This window comes from Dromiciops gliroides, chromosome 3 (assembly GCF_019393635.1).
Source record: "Dromiciops gliroides isolate mDroGli1 chromosome 3, mDroGli1.pri, whole genome shotgun sequence".
Taxonomy (NCBI): domain Eukaryota; kingdom Metazoa; phylum Chordata; class Mammalia; order Microbiotheria; family Microbiotheriidae; genus Dromiciops; species Dromiciops gliroides.
In genome coordinates, this window is record NC_057863.1 from 200,505,989 (window position 1) to 200,513,440 (window position 7,452).

Sequence of the window (7,452 nt, forward strand, 5' to 3'; positions counted from 1 at the left end):
ACACATTATTATTATTATTATTATTATTATTATTATTATTATTATTATTATTATTACCTCACAAATGTAACTTTGGGGGCAGCTAGAAGGCATAGTGTATGATCATCACCATGTACTAGTAAGCTATATCAAGTTTATATATATATATTTGTGTGTGTGTGTGTGTGTGTGTTTGTGAGTGTATATAGAGTGAAAAATAATTGAGTATATCTAAGAGCATTAAAAACTATTTTATTTCCCCTATGTCAGAAAACAGAGCAGTTTTATCTTTAATTTATAAACAAATCCATTTCAAAGAAAGAATTTGAATCTCCTAAAATGAGGCCTCAATTGGACTATACTTTTCTATAGTACTTACTAAATATTTCTACTTCAATGGCAACCAAGGTTGTAGAATAGATTGTCTCAGGGATTTCCACAGTCCTTCTAGTGTATAGCTAGTTAAGTCTTCTCTTTGGGGTCATTGTTTCTATATTTGTTTGAAAAGGTTTTTGATTCTTTGCTTTGCTTTGATTTTGTTTATGTGTGCCTTTGTTTATTTTTATACTGACTAGGTCACGTCATCTTTGAAGACCCAGAAAAGTTTTAATCCAGCACAATACCTTACTTTTAAATGACATAGTTTATTTTATACACTACTCACCTCCATTCATCTGCTGCTACATCTAAATAATTAAGTTAAGGATTTTAATAAATCATTGGTAATTGAGAAGAAAATGAGCCCTTCTCAATAATCCTCTGCAACTCATCAGTGATGTGACAAAGGCTTGTTTATTCCTTTCTCATGAGAAAGGGCACCCCAGTGTTCAGCAGGCAGGTGCAGAGGTAGGAGTTCCCAGGCCCCTTTTTAATCCCTAGTCCCTAACATGAAATGGACCCTCCCCTTGTTCATCATTGGCTGATTACTTAACAGTTACAATCTAAGTGTGAAAGCTAGCTAATCTGAATGCAATATTCTTAACCATAATTTCCATAATTATTCTTTTAGTTCTCAGCTAATGGGGAAGTGACACAGGGACATTCCTTCAATCTTCCCTTATAAGGACACAGCCCAGAAGAGGACTTCACTGAGACGAGCTCAGGGCTACTTGAACCATGTGATATATCTGCCAGAGGGAAGGGGGATTCAGACCTGAATCTTCAAACAGGTCCAGAGGAATGTAATTTGAATGGTGCTTGCTATGTCCAGCAGGAAACTATTGCTCCTTTTCTCATAGTAACTATGTCAAAAACAAAGAAGTAAGTGGATGCACGATTACCCTTTAGCTCAAGTGAGGCTTCTGATTTACTTTTTTTTTTTTTTTGCTGGGCAATGGGGGTTAAGTGACTTGCCCAGGGTCACACAGCTAGTAAGTGTCGTTTCTGAGGCCGGATTTGAACTCAGGTACTCCTGAATCCAGGGCTGGTGCTTTATCCACTGTGCCACCTAGCCACCCTCTGATTTACTTATAAAGGTGTTGGTTGATTTATGTTTGTTACTTTCTGTGTCAGGGTGATAAAGTAGATAGAATGGCATCTTCAAAGCCAGGAAGACCTAGCTTCAAGTTCTTCTTTATAGCATAGACTAGATGGCAGACCCAGAGCAAGTCATCTAAATTTCCATGCCTTAGGCAACTCTCTAATAGTGTTATTGCAGTCAAGGTACTAACCTGCTTTGGGAGAGATACTACATTCATCCAGATGGCTTCCATACCAATCAAACTGAAGGTCCACTCCCTATTTTTATTATATGTTGACCTTTCTTTGAGATGGAACTTTTCTTTAAAATTAAATTACTGTTCTGTCAAGAAAGCCTAATTGTCATATATGTTAGGTTAACAAGTAATGTTTGCATGTTGTTGTTTTTTCCAATTTGTATACTTTGGAACTAAAAAAAAACCAAACAGTGAATTTTAAAAACAAAGGGGAAAATTCTATATCCTATTAAAAAAAGAAAAGAGTAATATGGTAAACAAACAAACATAATTATTATTCAAATGTTTAATCCTGATCTTGCAAAAAAAATATGATATACTTTTCCAAGATGTGGAATTTATAAAATAATTAGAAGGAAAAAAAATTGAGGATATGAGTTTAAATAAAAGGTTTGAGCCTTTTCTGTGTTATGGACTCCTTAGGCAGTTCAAGATAGCATTTTTTTTAAGATAGCATTTTTAAATATAGTGCAGTCCTAGGAAACTGAATCACTTCCATTTGAACTGTATTAGGAAGATTCTGAAGATGACCTGGTAAGATAAGGTATTGGACACTGGGGTCTTTCTCAAGCTGAACTGCCTAGCATTCAAACTCTACTGCAGAGTTCAACTCTGATGGACTGGACATGTTGTTTGAATGCCAATCACACTTTGTCCAAAAGACTATTTTATAGAGAACTAGCACAAGACAAGTGTTCAAATGGAGGTCAGAAGAAGCTAGCCAAGGAAACCCTCAAGGTCTATCTAAAGAACTTTGGAATCAATTGTGAGATATGTTGGTGTGAGCAAAACAAAGTGCTGTGCTCTATGAGCAAAGTAGAACTTCAATATCTCAAAAGAAACTTCAGAAGCAGAAATTTAGAGACATCCCCACTCCAAATGCTCATATATACTATTTATGTCCAACAGATTGCAGTTCCTATGACATCTATTAACACTTGACAAGGTTTCTACTCATAGGCTAATGCCACTCCCATCCACCTTCTTTTAATACACAACTCTAATGGGAAAGTTATCATCAATAAGAGGCACCTAGGTGACAGTGAATAAAATATGGGACTCAGAGTAAGGAAGACCTGAGTTTAAATCCTGCCTCAGTTACTTGCTATCCTTGTGAGTCACTTAACCTTTGAGTATTTCAATTTCATCAACATAAAATGGATATAATAATAATACATATCTTCTAGAGTTACTGTGTGGATAAATTGAAATATTTGTAAAGCACTTTGCAAAACCTAAAGTTCTCTATAAATTACTATTATTATTATTAAATAAAATAATTAATTTTCTCTCTTTATTATTAAAAATAAATGGGGGGGGCAGCTAGGTGGCGCAGTGGATAGAGCACCAGCCCTGGATTCAGGAGGACCTGAGTTCAAATCGGGTCTCAGACATTTGACACTTACTGGCTGTGTGTCCCTGGGCAAGTCACTTAACCCCAATTGCCTCACCAAAAAAAAAATTAAAATTAAAAATAAATGGGGGGCACCTAGGTGGCACAGTGGTAAAGCACCAGCCCTGGACCCAGGAGTACCTGAGTTCAAATCCGGCCTCAGACACTTGACACTTACTAGCTGTGTGACCCTGGGGAAGTCACTTAAACCCCATTGCCCCCCCAAAACAAAAAAAAAAACAAAACAAACAAACAAAAAAATAAATAAATGTATGCTACTTATGCTTTCATATGAGAAATTTCAATTGGTAACTGAAATTTTATGCAGTTAACTCACATGAACCTATAGATGCATAGCTCCAAAAGACATATTTAGCAAAAGATAGTCAGTAGTCAAGTGTATGTTTTTGATAAGGCAGTTTCCAATAAAGACTACACATTTAGCAGACATCAGCCTGGGAAATATTATATAGAAGAAACCAATAGAGAGAGGACTTACAGTTGCAGGCCAAGAATATCAGTATAAGACATCAGAAGCCTTGCAGCATCAGATACATGAGTTGCTGCCATAAGTGTATGTCCTATATGTGTCTGATTTCCCATAAATGGTATGTATGTATTTGTGGGAGAGAGAGAACTAGGTTGGGAGAAGAGATTATTTTATTGCCATTTTCTTTTCTTAAACTAGGTTATTTCATTAAATGGCTTTGATCCAATTATTTGATCTGGTTGACTCCTAAAGGTAAACAAACTGCTGGAAGCTCATTAGCTATGGATTAGTGAGTATGGACCCAATATATCTTGAAATTTAAGGTATCACATTCTGGGAGACCTGTCATAAATTGGGGAGAGGGGAGGGCTAATATCAGGTGCTACCTTAAAAAATACATTCTCCATATAGTTATTCTCATCTTCAGTATCACAATTTCTCTGAACTAGCTGAGATAAAAGCCATAACTCTCTGCTAATATCAGCATTAATTTTTTGAGCCAGTTTCTCCTCTTGCTTTTACGACTGCTCTAAAACTAGGAACTAAACTAGGAAAATTTGGTAGGGGGAGAGGTGGGAAGAAAATTAAACTTCCCTTTGTTTAGACAGATCCCATGAAACATTTCTAGGGCTTGTCTGTAAGCTCCATTATGTCTCACCAGATCTGTTTATCTCAAAATGTAAAAGTGTGGTATGTGCCATTCTTTGCTTCTGCAACCTCTGCTAATTCCAGTGATTCATTTTCTCTCATCAGTAAGGGTATTAGGGTAATAGATAAAATGCTTGCTTCAAGGGGCAGCTAGGTGGCGCAGTGGATAAAGCACCAGCCCTGGATTCAGGAGGACCTGAGTTCAATCTGACCTCAGACACTTAACACTTACTAGTTGTATGACCCTGGACTAGTCACTTAACCCCCATTGCCCTGAAAAAAAATGCTTGCTTCATAAGTCCAGATAGTAAAAAGGTTAATCATCTCCACAGTACATAATCCTTATTTTTCTACTTGCAAAAGCTACCTCCTCTTTACTTATGTTGAATATCTTCAGTATGTAGCACATCATGCTATTTAAGAGGAGAGGATGAAATATTTATATAAGTGTGTATATATAAATATTAGTATGTGAGGATGGGTATACTTATACATATGATATTTACATCAATAGGGACATGTATAATAAATTCATTCATTTTTATGACAGCATGTGTGTGAGAGGGTGAGAGAAAATTTTCAGAATATTTGTTGGAAATTTGATTTTATATTATATAGAAAAATATGAAATGGATATGAATTTTTAGTAATTATCAATTAAGTGAAGAAAGCAATAAATAGTAATGTTATGCAAGAAATATCTACATTTTTAGTTCATTTGGTAGGTAACTGATGCCAAATTATACTTACCACAATACAGTAATTACAGAGGTAAAATCTTATGTTTTAATATGGTTCAGATCATAGATAAATGAAACAAAACAAAACAAAAACAAACAAAAAACAAACACCTTGCTTTCTATGGTCCTCTCTCTTTTGCTGCCTCTTTTTTGCTGCCATCATGGGTTGCATGCATGCTCCGTGGAAGGGCCTGTCCCAGGCAGCTAAGCTGTCCTGCTGCAGCGTGTCCACTTAGCTGAAGTTCACCTCAGATAACGTGAAAGAACAGATCTACAAGCTGGCCAAGAAGGGCTTGATGCCTTCCCAGATCAGTGAGATCTTGAGGGATTCTCATAGTGTGGCACAAGTGCGCTGTGTAACTGGAAACAAATTTTTGAGAATTCTCAAATCCAAGGGACTTGTGCCTGATCTTCCTGAAGATCTTTATCAATTGATCAAGAAAGCTGTTGCTGTTAGAAAGCATCTTGAGAGAAACAGAAAGGACAAGGATTCTAAATTCTCTCTGATTCTCAACAAGAGCTGAATTCACCAGCTGTCTTGTTACTAGAAGACCAAGAGAGTGCTCCCACCCAGTTGGAAATATGAATCATCCAGAGCAGAGGCTCTGGTTGCATGAATTTTGGTTTATGTACTAAAATAATAAAATCACATCTAGATCAAAAATAAAAATCTGAATGAAGATTAAGATTCTAATAAGGTCTCCTTAAGATAAAATTAAGTTAGATTTATAGAAAAATAATTATTTTACATATTGAAATCTCAAATATCATTTTAGGTCATAAATGTTAAAGAAAAGACAGGATCATAACCTCATGCTTTCTTTGATCTCACAAAAGTTGAACAAACTTTGTTAAACAGAGTCATAATCTCATAATCCCCTAAGCAAACTAACCTAGTTAACAGACCCTATACCTAAACTAAGTAAGGTTAAAGATTAAATTACATTTAGAGGGTTCATAGGCTGATCTGAGGAGGAAGGCTCCAAGATAACCAAGGTGTAGATTATAATTGAGATTCTTCCCCTGGCTTCTTATCTAAGCAATGTTTGAGATCTTAAGTAAATTTTCACAACCCATGAGAAAGGTTTTAGCCAGCTAAATCACTTCCTAATTAGAAGAATATTAACCCCCCTCCCTATAATAATAATTTATAAAAGGAAATCAAGAACCAAAAATTTTCATTCAAGTAAATATTGCTTAATGGATCCAAATATTAAGTAGAGCATTTAATTTGCCCATTTGCCATCCTTAGATTTTAAGTAATGTGAAGGCTAAAATTTGATATACAGAGCATTATTTGGGTGACTTGCCTTAATATTGGAGTCCTGGAAATATGAGGGACCTTTTAGATTTTCCCTCCTGTCTGAACTGTCCTTTTTAGATATTTCTCCCAGACCAATAAGAAAGGAGCCTCTAAGCTTTAGTTCACAAAAGGATCAGATTTTTTTACTTGGGAATTAATTAAACAACAAAGGTGAAACTAATAAAAATCGAAGATAAGGAAATAGGAAAATAGAAATACAGATAAATATTCTTAACTCTAAGCTTAAACTATTCACTTCCCAGATCATTCCCAATTAAGCTAGGACAAAGGAATTTAGCATTTTCCATAATTGACTCACCAGCCCTGGACAGTCTACAGTTGCTCACACCACGCCAAGACAGAACGAACATGCGCCACCACAAGGGGAATCACCAGACAGACAGAGAGCCAAGAGCGAGCTCGAGTTCAAGAAGAAGCCTAGTGTTCTGGAAGCAGCCTGCCTCCCTTCTGGGACTGTTCAATCTCCTCTCCTTCAAAAGCTGCCTATGGAGAGTTCTCATTCTGACCTTAGTAGCATACCTAACCTCGGGGTGGGCCAGGTGTGGCCCCTCCCAAATGAGTTAGCTAAAAATGGGAATATTAATCTTTACCACAAATACTTTTTACCACAGTAAATATCAACATACACAAGCATATACACACATACACACACTGAATGAACACTATATCCCTGGGTGTTTTGTCACTATAAAGAAAAAAAATACACTACTTAATTAAAATCTTCCCTCTTAACAGATTTAATGATTAAGTATGAAAGAAAAGAGAATGGGCAATGACATTACAGAGTACCTATGTGCCCCCAAATCAGGACTGGTTTATTATTGTTATTGCTGTTTTCATCATTATTTATAATTATGAAATTAAATATGCAAAAGACCACCTACGAGGTAACATATTCCTATTTTCCTTTCCAATAGTGAGAGATCCTAACATTGATTACAAACATGATTCACTTGCAAAGAAAGATAATACCAATCACAGGACATTAAAAAATTGAGCAAATCAGTACTTTTCTTTCTATACAATTACTGGTTGCAATTCTCTTCTTTTTTCCAGCTTAATTGAAACTGATTGGGGACCATTTATTATAATATGTCAGGAATACTGTAGATCTGAGACAAGTTCCTATGGATGATAATTACTTCTCAAGAATATTCTTAGCT

General features: G+C 35.8%; 1 pseudogene; it reads left to right on the forward strand.

Annotated features, from left to right (window-relative positions):
- The first annotated feature begins 5,126 nt into the window (after positions 1-5,126).
- LOC122750143 lies at positions 5,127-5,582 on the forward strand (annotated as a pseudogene).
- The last annotated feature ends 1,870 nt before the right edge of the window (positions 5,583-7,452 follow it).